Here is an 18,435-nt window from a genome sequence, read left to right as displayed (position 1 = left end):
AGAGAAAAATATATGCATATATTCACACAGATCCACATATATACTTATATACATATATAGAGAGATATGCATACATCAAGATAGACCAGTGTGTAAAACCAAACACATCATTCCTAAAATAAAGATTATTGCTTATCTTTCACTATTCCCTCCCTCCTGTACAATGTGATAGGACTGAGTATGACAAACACCCATTAAGCTATTTATTCTACACTCCTCAGACAAAAACTAGTTTTGGCATGGCCATGTATCTAGATCCTACGAAGTGAGATGAAAATAGAAGGGAGAGATAAGCCAGTGGAAGACCTTTCCAAAGCAGAGCGTGTGCTGGCACTGGGGGTAGTGTAGAGGGAACATGATAACATTCGAAGCATCACAGTGGGCCCAGAGAAACAGCTCTCTGGTCCGAATGGCAGCATGACTTAACTCCAGAATAATACAGGAGAAAAAGATTACAGGAGAGATCTCTCTGGTTCGGATTTGCCCTGCTATGGGATTTTAGCCTGTATACAATCAGACATAGTTTGTGTTAGAAAGAAGTGAGGGAAAAATGGCAGTGGCATTTGTGAGAGAGCTCAGAAAAGAAACTGCATACAGAAACAAGCAGCATCCATTTATCCAGTTAATATGTTTGTATGCAGCTATTGATTTATACAAAATGGAAAAATTATCACATTTTATTCAATCAATTTATTTATAACTTTTTTTCTGGTGGATTTGGGGAATGAACATTTGGCCAGTTAAGACACTACTTTCATAGATACTTCCACTGTTTTGTTTTTACATAGCCACTATTTGCTATAAATTTCCTCTTAACATTATGTTTGCTGTATTCCATAAGCCTTCATCCATTGCACTAATATTAATATTTATATCATACTTACATTTGATTTCTTCTATGACCCACAATTCTCTCAAATTATTCCTGTTGGTAGGTGACTTGATTTTATAAGGGGTGAAAATGACTCCCACAAAAAAGCTATTACAATTGATAAAAGAATTCAGCAGTCGCAGGGTACAAAATCACATGCAAAAATCAATAGCATACCTTTTTAGAGGTTTATTTATTTATTTATTTGAAGGACAATTATGGAGAGTGAAAGACAGAGAAAGAGAAATACATCTTCAACCCATTGGGTCACTCCCCAAATAACCACACCTGCCTGGGACGTGCCAAATTAAATCCAGGAACCTGGAACTCTACCCATGCCCCAAACATTAATGGCAGGGTCCTTAGTCATTGGGCCATCTTCTGCTTCTTTCCCAGGTATATTACCAGAAATCTGGCCCAAGAGCAGAGCAACTGCGACTACAATTAATGCTCATAGGAAAGGGCAACATTGCAAGTAGTCCACTCAATAACATTCTTTTTTTTTTTAATTATTTATTTTTATTGGAAAGGCAAATATACAGAGAGGAAAGACATAGAGGAAGATCTTCCTTCTGATGGTTCACTCCCCAAGCAGCCTCAAAGGTTGGAGCTGATCTGAAGCCAGGAGCCAGGAGCTTCTTTCTGGGTCTCATACACAGGTGCAGGGTCCCAAGGCTTTGGACCGTCCTCGATTGCATTCCCAGGCTACAAGCAGGGAGCTAAATGGAAAGTGGAGCTGCCGGGATTAGAACCGGCACCCATATGGGATCCCGGTGCGTGCAAAGCAAGACCTTTAACCACTAGGCTATTGCACCAGGCTCAACCATGATATTTTTATAAGAGAAAGATTCAGGGCCCAGGACAATGGCTCTATTGACTAATTCTCCACATTGCAAGTGCAGGATCCCATATGACCAACAGTACATGTTCTGGCTGCTCCTATTAGCATTTAGCTTCTTTTGCATGATCTGGGAAACCAGTGGTAGACGGTCCAAGGCCTTGAGACCCTCCACATGAACTTACAAAACAATCTCATTTCAATAGCCACAAACATGTATTTTGGGACTCAGCATGGTAGCCTAGTGGTTAAAGTCCTATCCTTGCACACACTAGGGTCCCATATGGGTGCCGTTTCATGTCCAGCAGTCCGACTTCCCATCTAGCTCCCTGTTTGTGACCTGGGAAAACAGTGGAGGATGGTCCAAAGCCTTATGACCCTGCAACCATGTAGGAGACTGGAAGAGGTTTCAGGCTCCTGGTTTCAGATCAGTGCAACTCTGGCCATTGCAGTTGCCTGGGGAATAAACCAACAGACAGATCTTCCTCTCGGTCTCTCCTTCTGTCTATATATCTGACTTTCCAATAAAAATAAATAAATCTTAAATAAATGCCTTGTAATAAATTTAGCCAAAGATATGAAAGATCTTTACAATGAAAATTATACCACAGCAATGAAAAAGAAGATATACAAAAAAGCATTTTTCATGTTCATAGAGTAAAAAAAAAAATTATCAAAATATCCAAAATACCTAAATAAGTTTATAGATTCAGTGAAGTCATCATAAAAATTTCAATCATATTCTTTTGTAAAAAGATCTATTTATTTTTATTGAAAAGGGAGATATACAGAAAGGAGGAGAGACAGAGAGGAAGATCCTCCACCCAGTGACTTACTCCCCAAGTGGCTGCAACGGCTAGAGCTGAGCTCATCCAAAGCCAGGAGCCCAGAGCCTTATCCAGGTCTCCCAAGCAGGTACAGGGTCCCAAGGCTTTGGGCTATCCTCTAATGCTTTACGAGGCCACAACCTGGGAGCTGGATGTGAAGCAGGGCTCCCGGGATTAGAACCGGCGCCCATATGGAATCCCAGGCGTGCAAGGCGAGGACTTTAACCACTAGGCTATTGTGCCAATCTCTATGTATATTTTAAAGGGAGAAATACAAATGGCCAACATACATATGAAAAATGCTCAGTGTGACAAGCCATCAGGCAAATGCAAATGAAACCAGAATCAGATATCATCTAACATCAGTTAGAATGGCTGTGATCCAAAAATCAAGAAACAAATGCTGGCAAGGTTGTACTCTAATACACAGTTAATAGAAATGTAAATTAATGCAACCATTACAGAAAACACTATGGAGGTTCCTCAAAACACTGAAAATGGATCTACCATATGGCCCAACTATGCCACTTCTGGGAATACATCCAAAGGACGTGAAGTCAGCATATGAAAGTGATATCTCCACTATCGTGTTTATAGCTCCCCAATCCACAATAGCAAAGATGTGAATCAACCTAAATGTTCATCAACTGAATAAAGAAAATGTGACATATATGTATATACGTATACATATGAATACTGTTTAGCCATAAAAATAATGAAATCTTAATATTTGCAGCAAAATGGAGGGAATTAAAGAGAGATGACTTTAGGAACCCATATTCCATGTCAGTTCTAGCTTGTGATCTCAATCTCTCACAAACACAAGCAAGTGAGTTTCCACCATCAACATGAGTTTCTAGCTCCAGGATTTGGTTTAAGCCCTAGCCTCAGCTGATGTGAGAAGTCAGGGTGCAAACCACCTGATGAGCTATGTCTGTTCATCTGCCTCTCTGCCTCTCACATAAAAAAAAAAAAGTTACAGGCGAAGTTATCTCTAATTCCAATTACCTATGATGTTGCCTTCAGCAACTTATATTAAGGAACTGCCTTCATCTTCTATGCATCTATTTATGTCATTAATTCTTGAAAGTAGCACTAGAAGGAGTTAACAGACTAGAATATAAAATATGGTTATAAATTTCTTCATGGCTCCTAAAACTGCCTGCATACCAATTCCAAGAACGAAATATATAAAGTTTGAAAATAAGCTCAGTAGGTTTCCAGGATTTATATAAAGGTTTCTGGGAAGAAAAAACAAACAATACAATATGTTATGAAATATAAGAGGCTATTATCATGATGATTATTACAATCCAGAGTCTTTCTTTTTTCAAATTGTGGCTGCTACTAACTTAATGTTAGAGTTGAGATGGGGATGAAGAAAAGACACAAAGAAGAAAGAATTATATCTGAAATTAGTAGAGTAATGATACTCCAAAATTCTTGATTTAGAATTTGAATTTTATGAGCCCTGTCATAAGAACAGAACTCATGACTATATACACATGAGTCATTTTTTAAGGTTACATTGATAAAAATAAAGTTTTCAAGTGCAAACTTATAAATAAGAATCATTAAAATCAATCTTGCGCATGTGTATCAGTCTAATACTGGTTCATTTTCTGGTAAAGATTCTGTCTTAAAAAATTGTATAGCTGAGGACTTTAGAGAGGCTGGCATGGTGGTTCAGCTGGCTTATTCTCTACCTCTAAGAGCATCCCATTTGGGCACTGATTCATGTCCTGGCTGCTCCAGTTCCCTCCCTGCTTGTGGCCTGGAAAAGCAGTGGAGGATGGCCTAAAGTCTTGGGACCCTAAACCCCTGTGGGGGACTCAGAAGAAGCTCCTGTATCCTGGTTTCAGATATGCTCAGCTCTAGCAATTGCAGCATTTGGGGAGTGAACCAGCAGATGGAAGATTTTTCCCTGTCTCTCCTCTCTATAAAATTGCCCCTCTAAAAAAATAAATAATTTTTTGAAAAAGAAGAACCTTAGACACATGATAGATAATAAGTTGTCTAAATACAATTTATAGTTAAATACAGCACTGAAATATGTATGTGGTCATTAATCTTGACTCTTCAAAAGCAAATGCAAAGGGAATTACATATGTTTCCTCTGTTTTTTTTTTTTCCAGAAAAGGTCTTGGCAATCTTTCTATAAACCGTCAGAAAGTCAAGACTGTAGGTTTTGTAGGCCGTGCAGATATTATTTCAACCTTGTAAGCCTACCATTTAGAGCAAAATCAGGTATAGATGATTTGGAGATGAATAAACACAATTGTATTCTATTTAATGGCCCTGAAATTTGAATTGTCTACAGTTTTTATATACCAATAACTATTACTCCTGCTTTGATCTTCTCCAAACATTTTAAAACAGCTAATTCAGTTTTGTCTCTCGGAACTTACAAAAATAAGCCATCAGTCATATTTTGTGTGCATGCCACAGTTTTCTGGCAACTTGTTTTGCAATAATTACCAATCAAAGCAATGCATTGACACACTTATCCACATAGGATGCATTTTAAATAAATACTTCCGTTAAGTGGGGCAGTCAGGACATGAACTGGTGCCCATATCAGATCCTGGCAGTTGCCTGGTAAGGATATATAAAGCCTAACAAGAGAATAACAATATTAATGTACATAAAATTTGCCTAGTGATTATGCTGTGCTATGTACTTCTTATAACTTACAAGATTTAGTCTTTACTAAAATCTGACATTTTTTAGACAAGGAAATTAAAAGAAGATGAAAGTGAAATAACGCAACAGAAGTCAAACAGTTAGCAAGTGATGGACTCAGATTTAAATTCAATCAGTCCCATTCCAGTGCTGCAAGATTATTTCAGGTCCTCAGCCAACAGCCATGCAGGTCACCCTGTGCAGTTCTTGGAAATACCGGTCTTTGATCATAAAGGACTTTAAAGAAGGTGGCAATAATGAACTTGGTCCACAGCAGTGGAGGGTCATTGGAGGATTCTGTGTTACAGAAAGAGTGGCATACATTGGAGTGTCACTCTGGAACAGACAGACTACAGCAGTTTGAGCTGCCACTGGAGGAGTCATATCCAAAAGAGAAAGAACTAAAGTAAACACAAACTGTAGCAGCAAGTTGGGAAGAGAATAGATCTTGATTTCTATAACGCAGATCAGCCAGTCGAGGAGCATGCACAGATTCAAAGGGAAAGGTGATGATGAAGGTGAGCACGTTATTAGGAGTTCGTGGTTCAGTGGCATGCAAGAAAACAGAGGAGTAAGAGAAGGGTGAGCATGTGCTCCATAACAATTCATGATGAACATATGGATAGCTTGTCAACAGAAAGGTGTTAAACATCCTGAGTTCTGGAAAACAATACAAGCCCTGCAAAAACTGAGAAAATACAAGATTGTAGCAAAGAGTTGTGTGGGCAGTGGAGCTTATTCCAAGCTTTTCCCATTGCACATAAGCACAGTCAAAGTGGAGATATCAAGGCATGCAGGAGATCAGTATTTATCAAGCAAAAACAAGCTTGAGGGACTAAGAGAATAAAGAAAAAGACAAAACAAACCAAACCAAAAGACTCAAAACAAAACCCTATCCACAAAGTTCAGGCTATCCTATGCTAACGTGAGGATGCATAAAGGGTGGGTTCCCAGGTCAGGGCTTAACTGAATATTCACAAGAAAACAAACTTTGGGGCAGAGCCTGGCTACTACCTATCTGAATGCTCTTTTTGGAAAAAATATTAGTAGTGTCAAGGCATCAGGTGCATGATAGGAATGGGGTTTTTTGCCAACATGATATTAATATAGCAGCATTAAAATTACCTTAAGATCATCATGGATATACATCCTTCAGCCATATTAGGTATTTGCAGCTGGTACTAGTTCTAAGATTACAACATTGAGTAATGCGTGGTTTCTGCTGCAGGGAAAGACAGAACTTTAGTGGGACAGGGAAGGTCGATTGGATGGTGCACAGGAAGTGAGTGTTGCATAGTACAGGCCCAGCTGTCAAGCAGGCTAGGTCATACTGTCATGTAGGGGCTGGCCACAGCTGCTGCCTCATCAAGCATGACCTGCAGCTCTGGCTCACTTAACTCTCAAAAGGCAACCTAGGCTGCTGTGCTGGTGAAGCCCAGCTTTCAAGCCAGTGTTCACTGGAGGCTATCACAGAGTGGATCAGCTGCAGCTGTCACAGTGGTTCAGCTGTGTTGACCAGATGCAGGTCCACATTGCTGGATTTGCCCGCCCAAACTGTGAAGTTTCAGCAACATTCTCTGACATTGCATACTTTCCTACATTGTGCAAAAGAGCTACACTCAATGGGTCAGCATTGAAAATGCTATTCTTACAAAAGTTTTTTTTTTATTCTTACAAAAGTTTTTTTTTTTTTAAAAAGCATGATTTCTTGGAAGTTTTATGTTGCATTGAGGTAAGGAACAGTCTGGAGGTACCCAACAACTGGGCAACTAGGAGATGGCTGACAGGCCAAGAGCAGTTTTAGTGAAGTTAATAATTGCCACCTAAATCAAAATGACAGTAAATTCCTTAATGATATATATAATAAACTCCAAAAGATACCAACAAGTAGATATTTACCTCTATGACCTTATCATAGAATTAAGCATCATGGATATGACAATAAATGTAGTGTAATTATAGAAAAAGTATGCCAATAGACATGAATAGTAGTAGTATAGAATGTTTTCCTATAAAGTAAACATAGAATTTAGCTAGTGGAGCCTTTTGGGAGACACATGTATATGACGGTGTGGTAGATAGCATATTACTGAATGCAGTGTAGATGCTAGTACTGGGAGGTGATGTCAAAAACATTGCAAGGACCTGCATCATGATTGCAATGTGCTCTTGCTTGCAATGTGGGCATCCTATTTCAGAGCCTCAGTTTCATTCCTGGCTGTTCTTGGAAATAAACAGAAGATGGCTCAAATCTGAACCCTTCCAGTGGATGAAAGATCCATTACACTGTCCCTCCATCTTTGTCACTATGACTTTCAAATTAATAATGAATCTTACAAAGAAAATATTTCAGTTTACTCAGTTTAATGGCCTCCAAAAGTGTTCATGTCCTATCCACTACCACATGTTACTATGCTATCTGACACGGCAAAAAGGACTTTGGAGAAGATTTTAACTTTACAATATGGAGAAGGGAACCATATCCTAAATGCTTGCATAACAGACCCAACACGGCAAGAAGTTCTCTGAAACAGAGGCAGGAGAATGGGAGCAGCACTCAGAGCCTTGACTGCACTGCTTGACTTGAAGACAGAGAAAAGAAATACCAATCGAGGAACCACGACAGCCTCTAGAAATTAGAGCAGGCTTAAGAGGAATTTTCTACTAGCTCAGTGAAATACATTTCAGATCCTTTATTTTCAAAAGTGCAAACTAGAAACAACTATTGTTTGAAGCCACTGTGTTTGGAGCAGTTGGTCACAGCAGCAGGAGACTAAGGCACCATGCAAAGGGTCGTAGGAAGGATGGCTCCCCGGAGAGATTACACCTGCCAGAAGACATCCAGGAGGGAGCCTACACGTATCTGTGGCCTGAGCCTAACTCTACATGTGACTTTGATAGCATAGTAGTCCCTACTATTTAGGAGGATGTTGTTGAAATTCTCTTAGAGGCATGTTCCATATCCTTCAAGAATTACACAAAGATATTAATTTTTAAGTGTTCATATACCAAAGAGTATGGCAACATTAGGAATAATATTGTGTGCAGCTGCATTGTCCATGTACTCTATTCCTGCTGCTCTTCTTAACCACTTCATAATTGTCCTCTTATTTCAACTTGAAGCCCATGTGAGCCCTCATTTTATGCCTTATCTCTGTTTTGTGAGATCAACTATTGCATGACTGAGGAGAACTGAAACAAACACAGGCCCCCATTTTTGTCAATACATTGCACTGCTCTCACTCTCACACATAAGAGATGAAATCACAGTCACATACACTAAATTACTAACATACATTTATTTCTTCTTTCATGACTGTTCCTAAGAAACTAAAAATAAGTTGCTACACTGTCCACTGTGATGAAGTTGCTAAGAGCACATTCAGTCTTTTCAGGATGACTAATTTATGTAGCTGGGCCTGGCATTATGGCTCAATTGGTTGATCCTCCCACTTCAAGCACCAGGATCTCATATGGATGTTGCTTTGTACTGCAGCTGTTCTACTTTCCAGCTAGCTCTCCAGTTTTGGTCTGGGAAAGCAGCAGAGGATGATCCAAAGCCTTTGGCCTCTGTATCCATGTGGGCGATCAAGAAGAAGCTTCCAGCTTTCAGATTAGCTTACATTAGCTCAGCTCTGGCTTTTGCAGCCATTTGGGGAGTGAACCAGTGGATGGAAGATCTTTGTCTCTTTTTCTTTCTGTAGCTCTGCCTTTCTAATAAAAAATAAACAAATCTTTAAAAAAAATAATTTATGTAGCTGGCTTTCACATATTTTGAATCCACAGTGATGTAGGAAAAAACCTTGAAGTTATGTAACTGTTCGATATAGCCTACGTTCAAATTAAGCTTTAATGGCTCAAAAGAATGTGTAAAAAAAAATTCCCTTAAAAATACGGTCAGGCATCAAAATAATCTATACTGGGATCATGTTGAAATAGTGGGAACAAGGTGCACACTATATTAAGTTCAATAACCCTTACAATACCTACACTAGGAGAAAAGAAGGAATTGACAGTCTTCCTGAGCAGTGAAGCAGAATACAGAAATAGAAAATCACGAAGGAAATGTGTATTTGAACATTTCTTAACGTGTATTTCACAGATGGCTAAACCCATCTACAGTCCACAAAGAAAAGAAGTGATGGGCAAATAAATTTTTGGAAATAATAATATAACAGTGCCATTGAAAGGGTCAAAATGTGCATTAGTGGATTAATCGCTCTAAGAAATCTTGCAGTAAGGAAAAAAAAATTAGATTTGTTTAACCAAGTGTTTCTATAATGATTTGACCTTTGATTAGTCTCAACCATTAAAATCTGCTTTAAATATAGTCATATGGAAATATTTAGGCAAACTTTGCACCAGAGTAGGGATCAGAATTTTTTTTTTTCAGTAAAGGCCTCATAGGAAATATTTTAGGTTTTGCTGTCCACATGTCTCTATAGCAAAGACTAGGTATCTTCACATCATGCAAACCATCATAATTGAATAGTCACAAATGAAAGGGCATGATTGTGATCCAATAAAATTTTATTTGAAAAAAATACAGTAGAATAAACCTAGCCCTGAGCTGTAATTTGTTGATCTCTAAAATGAAGACATTCTGGGCCTAGCGCAATGGCTCAGCGGCTAAATCCTCACCCTGCATGTGCCACCAGGATCTCGTATGGGTGCCAGCTCATGTCCTGGATGCTCCACTACCATTCCTGCTCCCTGTTTGTGGCCTGGGAAAGCAGTGGAGGATGTCCCAAAGTCTTGGGACCCTGCACCCACATGAGAAACCATTAAGAAACTCCTGGCTGCTGGCTGCTGGCTCCTGGCTTCAGATTGGCTCAACTTTGGCCATTGCATCCCTTGGGAAGTGAACCAGCAGGCAGATCTTTCTCTCCGTCTCTCCTTCTCTTCTTTATGTAAATCTGCCTTTCCAAGAAAAATAAATAAACAATAAAGTTCTTCACTTTCTTTAAGGAATAACTGCTCAAAATTCTCCATCATTTTTTATTTATCTTTTTATTTTTTACAATTTTTATTGGAAAGTCAGATTTTTAGAAAAAAGAGACAGAGAGAAAGATCTTCCATCTGCAGGTTCATTCCACAAGTGGCAATACTTACCAGAGCTGAGTTGATCCAAAGCAAGGAGCCAGGAACTTCTTCTAGATTTCTCACAAGGATACAGTGTCCCAAGACTTTTGGTCATCCTCCACTGCCTTCCCAGGCCACAAACAGGAAGCTGAATGGGAAGTGGAGCAGCTGCAATACGGAGTACTCATATGGGATCCTGGAGCAGGCAAAGCAAGGACTTTAGCCACAAGGCTACCACATCAGGTCCTGTTCTCTATCTTTACCCAATAGTGGTTGTCTTCCTACATCTCTCAAGTGCTAATAAAACTGCAACCCTTGATTTCAAACAACTATAAGTGTGGAGTTCAGTAGGCAACATCGGGCAAGCATACAAATTTTAGACAGCAAAGTTTCCAAGGGAATGCAAAGAAATGAATGAAATATATCCCTCAATAACAGAATTGATTAAATGCTGCAAAGTTGAAAAGGTACTACTTGTGGGCCCGGCACGGTGGCACAGTGGTTAAGGTCCTCACCTTGCACACCCAGGATCCCATATGGGCGCCGGTTCTATCCCAGCAGCCCCGCTTCCCTTCCAGCTGCCTGCTTGTGGCCTGGGAAGGCAGTCGAGGACGGCCCAAAGCTTGGGAACCTGCACCCGCGTGGGAGACCCAGAAGAGGCTCCTGGCTTTGGATCGGCATAGTATCGGCCCGTTGCGCTCACTTGGGGAGTGAATCATCAGAAGGAAGATCTTCCTCTCTGTCTCTCCTCTCTGTATATCCACCTTTCCAATAAAAAAATAATAAAAATAAATCTTTAATAAGAAAAGGTACTACTTGTGCTCCTGATTTTTTTTTTTTTGGCCTGATAATTTACATGCCACAAAGTTAAATTCTCACAAAGTGATGCATCATTCCAGGTAAATGACTGAATTTGAGTCCATTAACATTGTTCTCTCATATATACCTAGTGAAATCTATTTGAAGTTCCTCCAAGACTTTAGCGTGACCTCATAGAACACAACCTCAGATGACTGAAGTATAACACAGTGATGAAAAACACAATATTTTTCCTCACTACAGATCTTGGTTTCTCTCATATTGTTTAGTAGCTTTTGTACCTGACAACATTAGTAAATGACATTAGCAAGTATTACAGTTCTGCCTTCCAGCATTTTTGATCATTTAGCTCCTTTCTTCAATTTTCTGGATGTTCAAAGAGTCCTTTGTAATTTTATTAAATGATTTTTTATTTTCCTCAGTAAATGTCATTTTCCTAAATTTACTAATTAATATAAAACAAGCAGTTTATTCAATGAATATTCTTTGCTCTCTTTTTATGCCATATTCCTATCATTTGCCATTTCTTATCTGCCCCAAAATGAGGTTATTATTATTATTCACTAACATCTAATTAGGTTGTTTGGTTCTTAGTTGAATAAGTTTTCAGTTTCACATTACCATAGCTAAAAAGACTAATCCAATTGTGTCAACAAATGTTGATGTCTTAATGTGATAGCAAAATTCTATTCTTTGACTACTCAATCACTAGGCAGTGATCACAAAGAAATATGTGATAGACACTAAACCAGAAGTTATCACTTTTTTCCTGCACTCTTTTTTATGACACATTTAATAGGCACCGGGATCTCCCTTCCCCTTCTCTAAGTTCCCTCGCCACTCGCCCTTGCTCCATTCTCCTTGCCAGTCTTACAATGGGTGTTTTTCGTGAATTTTCACAAGTCCATCATGCTACCACTGAGGTGTCTACCAGCAATGTAGAGACTATCAGCCATTTCACTGTGAGTCACATCCTTGTACTGCACTTGTGGGGACATACTTCTCTCTATTTCTACCTATGGACATGTTAATTTCCATTATACTTCCATTACGCATCCGCTTAGGTACAGTCCACCACGAGGAGAAAAAATGGTGAAACTTGGTCCCCTTGAAGTTAACAAGTTTGTAACAAAGGTATCAGAGTAATGCTAGGGTGATGAAAAAAAGTGCCCAACATCTTCCTTTAAAAACACATTATTGGGTCCGGCGTGGTGGCGCAGTGCCGCAAGTGGCGCAAGTGGTTAAGGTCCTCACCTTGCACCCCCGGGATCCCATATGGGCGCCGGTTCTAATCCCGGCAGCCAAAGCTTTGGGACCCTGCACCCACTTGGGAGACCCGGAAGAGGCTCCTGGCTTTGGATCGGCATAGCATTGGCCGTTGCGCTCACTTGGGGAGTGAATCATCGGACGGAAGATCTTCCTCTCTGTCTCTCCTCTCTGTATATCCGTCTTTCCAATAAATAATAATAATAAAGTAAATCGTTAAAAAAAAATACATTATTTTTGGGCCCGGCGTGGTGGCCGCAGTGGTTAAGGTCCTCACCTTGCACACCCAGGATCCCATATGGGCGCCGGTTCTATCCCAGCAGCCCCACTTCCCTTCCAGCTCCCTGCCTGTGGCCTGGGAAAGCAGTCGAGGACGGCCCAAAGCCTTGGGACCCTGCACCCGCGTGGGAGACCCGGAAGAGGCTCCTGGCTTCGGATCGGCATAGTATCGACTGTTGCGCTCACTTGGGGAGTGAATCATCGGACAGAAGATCTTCCTCTCTGTCTCTCCTCTCTGTATATCCGCCTTTCCAATAAAAACATAATAAAAACAAATCTTTAAAAAAATTTTAAAACTACATTATCTTTATAGAAATTAAATTTCTGATAAAGGATTTGGGTCACTAGTTTGTTGTGTATGATCATAATCACATCAAGACAAAACTAAATTAATAGAATGTTTTCTAGTTATTCTGAATTAGGCATACATGATAATAGCTAAGCTTATATGTTTAATTTTTATGACCTAGTTTTCACAGTGTTCTGTATTTCAAGGAACTATTTATCATCAACAGAATCATTGACATGCCAAAAAATAAAAAAAAAAACATTTCCTTTTGTGTTCCAAACTTACCATTCTGTTGCCAACCCTTGCAGGTGTTCTTTCATTGTCACTTCCACTGCTCCTCTGCTACTCCTTGCTACCTACATACCCTGGCTCATGCAAGCCTTCCTGCATACCCAATGACCCTCTCCATCTTTTTTTTACAGCTGCTGACTACTCTTAAATATTGCCCAAACATGATTTTCTTCATTCATACAATTATTCAAGGATACATTGACTACCATATGTGTCAGATGTAATTTATGCACTGGAGGGACAATCGTGAATAAGACAGGCCTCTATGTTAATGGAAATAGTATCTAGAATGGAAACACCACGAACAAGTGCACAGAGAAATGAGGGTTATTATGAAGTGTGAAAATGATATAAAGAAAATAAATGCAGCAATGTGAAAGAAGATCAAGCTTGAGGAAATATAATTCTAGCGGGGCGATTAGGCAAGAACTATTCAGAACGACTATTACAATTAGGCTATGAGGATACAAAAGGGGCAAGGGTGTGAATTGCTGGGGCTAGAAGGAGTTTGGTCTGTTCAGAAACTAAAAGGAGCCCACTGGAACATCTAACCTTTGTGGTGGGACATGAGCTATCACTCCCAGACATTCCGGGCCCTCACCTTAGACCATCACAGTCACTTTCTAAACAGTATTTGGTGTATCCTAAATCTCTGCCTTCAACTCAACTCTGAGCTCTTTGGAGGATAATTACTATGTGGTGCACATCTTCTACCCACAGCGCCTCTACCAGACCACACCCAGAGTGTGGGTGCAAGAATTAGTTGTTCAATATTAACATCTGTGTCAATATTCTCTATTCTAACATTGCCTTTTGCCTTCAGACTCACTTCATCTTCAACCACACCTTTAACTTCTCTGTTAACTCAATGCACAATCTCAATTCTTTCCAACACGAAAAACAAAACCTCCCTCCTCTCTAGCTTTCCCTCCCCACTATTCTCCCTTAAGATCCTCTCCAATTTACTCAATGCACATTTTATAAAGAGGCAAGGGAATCAGTGAATATTTCCACTCCCTGATTCCCCCTCTTCTTCACTCCACTGAAAGTCAGTGTTACATTTTATTTGGCTCCTCAGCATTGACAAAGTGCTTGTTATATGTTTGAAATCCGGAGTGAGACTGTACATTCAAACAGATGGTCCCCACCTGACTTACATAAATATGTTTCAAAACCCCCAAGGGATACCTGAACTTTCATAATACTAAATCGCATATGACTTATGTTTTTGCTATGCCCATTTACCTATACCATATATGTACACCTATGACAACAATAAAGTGTAAAACTTATAAATTGTTCACATATTTCTAGAACTTTCCATTTAATATTTTCAGACTATAGTTGAGCTTGAGTAAATGACACCATGGAAACTGAAACTAAAGATCAAGGGAGGCTCTTGTAATTTTACTATGTAAGATTACTTAGCCTGCCTTGGCTTCTCACATGAAGCATTAGAATATTAGCTCCCAACTCATAGGGTTGCCACAAGGATTTAGAAAGCTACTATTTGCTTTGGCTTTGCAAGTTAAGCTGCCTCTTATCGTGCCAGCATCCCACACCAGACTGCCAGTTTGAGTCTCAGTTCCTCCCATGCTGACCCAGCTTTTGCAAATGCACCTGGGGAGGCAGCAGATAACGGCTCCAGCACTTGGACTTCCATCATCCATAGGGGAGACCAGAATGCAGTTCTGGGTTCCTGGGTGCCTTTGGTCTGGTTTTGATTGTTGTAGGCCTTTGAGGAGGTAAATCAGTGAATCACAAGGCTTTCCTCTCTCTTACTATCTCACTCTGTCTTTTAAATAGATTTTTTTTAAAGTCTTGCGTGTTTCTTCTTAAAGGAGCTACTACACATGTGCAAAGTGCCTGGTGCTGCTGTCTTTTCACCCTTCACTTCCATTACCACAATTCCTTCTCATGCTTGATTCCTCTGCAACAAGCGCTCTATCTTAACATGATTTCCTTCTGTGCCTTTCCTCCCAACCCTGTCTCTTCATTCCCCTTCTCTTTTTCTGGTAACTACATTTCATGGTCATGAATCTTTTCCTACAATCTTTCCCAGGTGTGAACTATGTCAGAGCCCTCCTATTTTTCACTCTGTTCGCTACATTCAGATCCATCAGTTTCAATTACCATCTAAATGACAAAGAATCCCAAATATTTATCCCTAATTCAGACTTGTTTCTAAGTTTTAGACCTCCGTGGAACAGACTGTCACCACCTACCCCTTCATAAGGACCCTGAAGGTCACTACCTTCAATCCTTGGAATCAACCTTGCTCTTCCAGTGTACCTCCCTGGGAGCTCCTCGCTGAAGGAAATAGCACAGCCTCTCCTCCAGGCTGCCACTCAGATGCATTAGGTGATACCAGGTTGTGCTGCTCCTTTTCTCTTCCTCCTCTAGACCAGCCTTTTACCTTCCACCTTCCCATTCTTCCCAGAGTGCCTCCTCCTCCTCAGTCTATTGCTGCTGTGGGAAGTTAAACAAGTTCCCATCATCCCTTCTCTGTAGACACCTTCCTAGCTGAGGTCCATGCCTTCACATTCACAGGTCAGCCCCACCCACAAGCCAGCAAGATCTTTTAAAACACAAACCCATTCCTGCCTTGCTTAAAACCCCACAATGGTTTCCCAGAGCTTTAGTTTGAAGCGCTGTGCCTGTGCCAGATCAGCGCCCTTAACAGCTCCCTTCCCACCCATCCAGGCAGCTGCAAGTGCCCTAAAAACACCTGCTGCAGCTAGGGTCCAGCTGCTCAGGAAATTCCTCCAAATGCCACATCCCACCCCAGCTAGTCAGGTGCAGTTTGGAGCCTCTGCTCTCATCATGGGACCCTGATTTCCTCTCAGACCCTGCTCTGGATCAAAACGCTGCCTGGCTGCCCCCTCTGACATCAGGTCTGCTGAGTTTGGATTTTGACTCTACTAAATGTACTCTTTTTAATCAACCCTTCTGTCCTGCATACCATGGCGCCTGGGCAATGGACATCTCAACTTCTTTCCTAGCCCACACTCCCTAACACTGGCCTCCTGCCTTGCTCAGCACCCAGTTGCTCCCTGCCCTGGAGATAACATGGAACTTTCTTTACAGACTAAGCACCGGGCTTCATCCATACGAAATGCTCACTGCCTCCCAGATGGTTCATTCCATTTCGTGTCTCTTCTGCTAAACAGACTCTGACTTTCACCCACTGCTCTCTCGCACTTCATCATATCCCACATCAGCACACCTGCCAGCTTCCTCAGGCCAGCAAAACCAACTTCAGCTCTAGGAAAATTTTGGTACCCTCCAAGCTCTCACAACCCAGTCTTAACCAGTATCCCCTCTCTGTCCTACAAAGCCCTCTATACAAAAGCAACACAGTAGCCATTGCTGAAACTTGTTTTGTGGCCTCTGTTTTCCCCATAGTGCAGCCTCTGAGCTCAAGGAAATGTAAGAACTCTTTGTATCTCAGTGCCAGTACAGTGCTCAACACAGCCTCAGTACCTAATAAGAACACTTGATTTTTCAGTGTATGAGTGAACAATTAATTCTGTAGTCCTGAAATAATCTGAGCAAATGTCCTTTTGTAACATCTGTTGGATGTAAGAGAAATATCACTTGACAATGATTTGTAAACTTAATTCTATGTGCATGGTACTGTTAGCACTCTTAAGTGAGACATAGTCCAAAATAACTCCCAGAAGCACATGGCATTCTTCTACTTTTAACTTATACTTACAATATATTGACTCCTTAAAAAATGAAATCAATTCCCATCAATTTCCTTCTCTAGAAGGCCTGTATGATGAGGCAGGGAGTCTCAGCAGCAGTTGCCCACATGCAGAATTATGTAGTGTTTTTGATGTGGATAGATTCCCACTAGGGAATAAAATAAGATATCCTCATTTTTTTCTCATTGTGCATTTGCAAGGCGCTTAGGAAGCAACATTTGCATTGCAACTTTCTGAGCAACTTAGCTCCTGTAGTGTTTTTAATTGTGCCATTTATACCTGACACAATTATCCCTATGACTCAATGTAATATTACTGAGCATAGATAGTTATTGGATATATTATTAAAACTGGTAAAGATAAATGTATCAAATGCAGACTGCTAACATTATTTTGCCTTACAAAGCACCTTGTAGTTCTAAGACATAACAAACACACATGCATCACACACACACACACACACACACACACACACACACACGCAGCTATTAGATATATAAATAATTTGTGAGAAATGATGTATGTGAGAGCCAACATTTACAGGGAACTTACTAAGTGCCAAAAAACATCTCAAAGAATTTTTATGCACATTTTAGCATGTACACCTTACACCAATCCTAAGAACAGGTAATCTTATTATCCCCCTTTTTCAGTTGAGGAAGCAGAGACAAAGAAGGGCAAATAGCCTCGGGTCATGCTTCTAAAGAATGATAGATTCCAGGCAGTCTAATTCCAGGCCTGGGCTCTTAATTTCACTGCTATTGTATGAAGCAGATTTGCAAGCCTTTAACAAGAAAAGTATTTTTAAAAAACTAAAATTCTGTATTTTCCATAAAAGGAAATATATTCATCCAGTGAAACTCAGTATAATTCATGGATTTGTACATTCTAACAAACTATTGAATCAAATATTTTCCTTCCCACCAAGTAGTGCTCAACATGGTCAGGCTTCAATACATAAAAACTGTTAAATATCTTTAACCAATTAAATGGAATAGGCTCCTTTTCTCATGGATCCCAGTGTACAACAGCTGAAAACAGCAACCATTTTAGTAGTGCATGCAATCTATTGATTGTATGGTTTGCACTAAAAATCCTTGGACATACCCCTTTCTCATAGATGCTTGTCTCTCTGACCTTGTATTGTTTCCTATCTAGGCACCATACAGGTATGTATGGTGCTTTTAGAAATTGACAGGGTATAGCAGCTATATTTCATTATAGTCTAGCCCTCATGTACATTTCATATCAAGGAAAAGAACAAACAGCATGAGACCCTAGCAAGGACCAAGACCCAGTTCTCTGGCCACCACACTATACATAGCTCAAAGAATATGGGCTTTATCAAGTTCAGTGCAAAGACCTTGCCCTACCTTGGTTCCTTGGAGAAGTAACAAGACCTGCACTCATGGGGTCTCCACTGTGCTGCCCCTTGACACCCACCAATGAAGCCAACTTCCAGCTATCTTTAGAAGCATTGT

General features: G+C 40.3%; 1 non-coding gene across 1 annotated transcript; it reads left to right on the top strand.

Moving 5' to 3' along the window:
- The first annotated feature begins 17,929 nt into the window (after positions 1 to 17,929).
- On the top strand, positions 17,930 to 18,063 carry LOC121161106. The gene has a single exon (XR_005884624.1). It is a non-coding gene; the product is annotated as a small nucleolar RNA SNORA70 (small nucleolar RNA).
- The last annotated feature ends 372 nt before the right edge of the window (positions 18,064 to 18,435 follow it).

Source organism: Ochotona curzoniae, unplaced genomic scaffold, assembly GCF_017591425.1.
Source record: "Ochotona curzoniae isolate NIBS_2020 unplaced genomic scaffold, NIBS_Ocur_1.0 contig_4612, whole genome shotgun sequence".
In the NCBI taxonomy this organism is placed as follows: Eukaryota; Metazoa; Chordata; class Mammalia; order Lagomorpha; family Ochotonidae; genus Ochotona; species Ochotona curzoniae.
The sequence above is the reverse complement of the archived record's forward strand: the minus strand, read 5'-3'. Positions and strand labels throughout refer to the sequence as shown.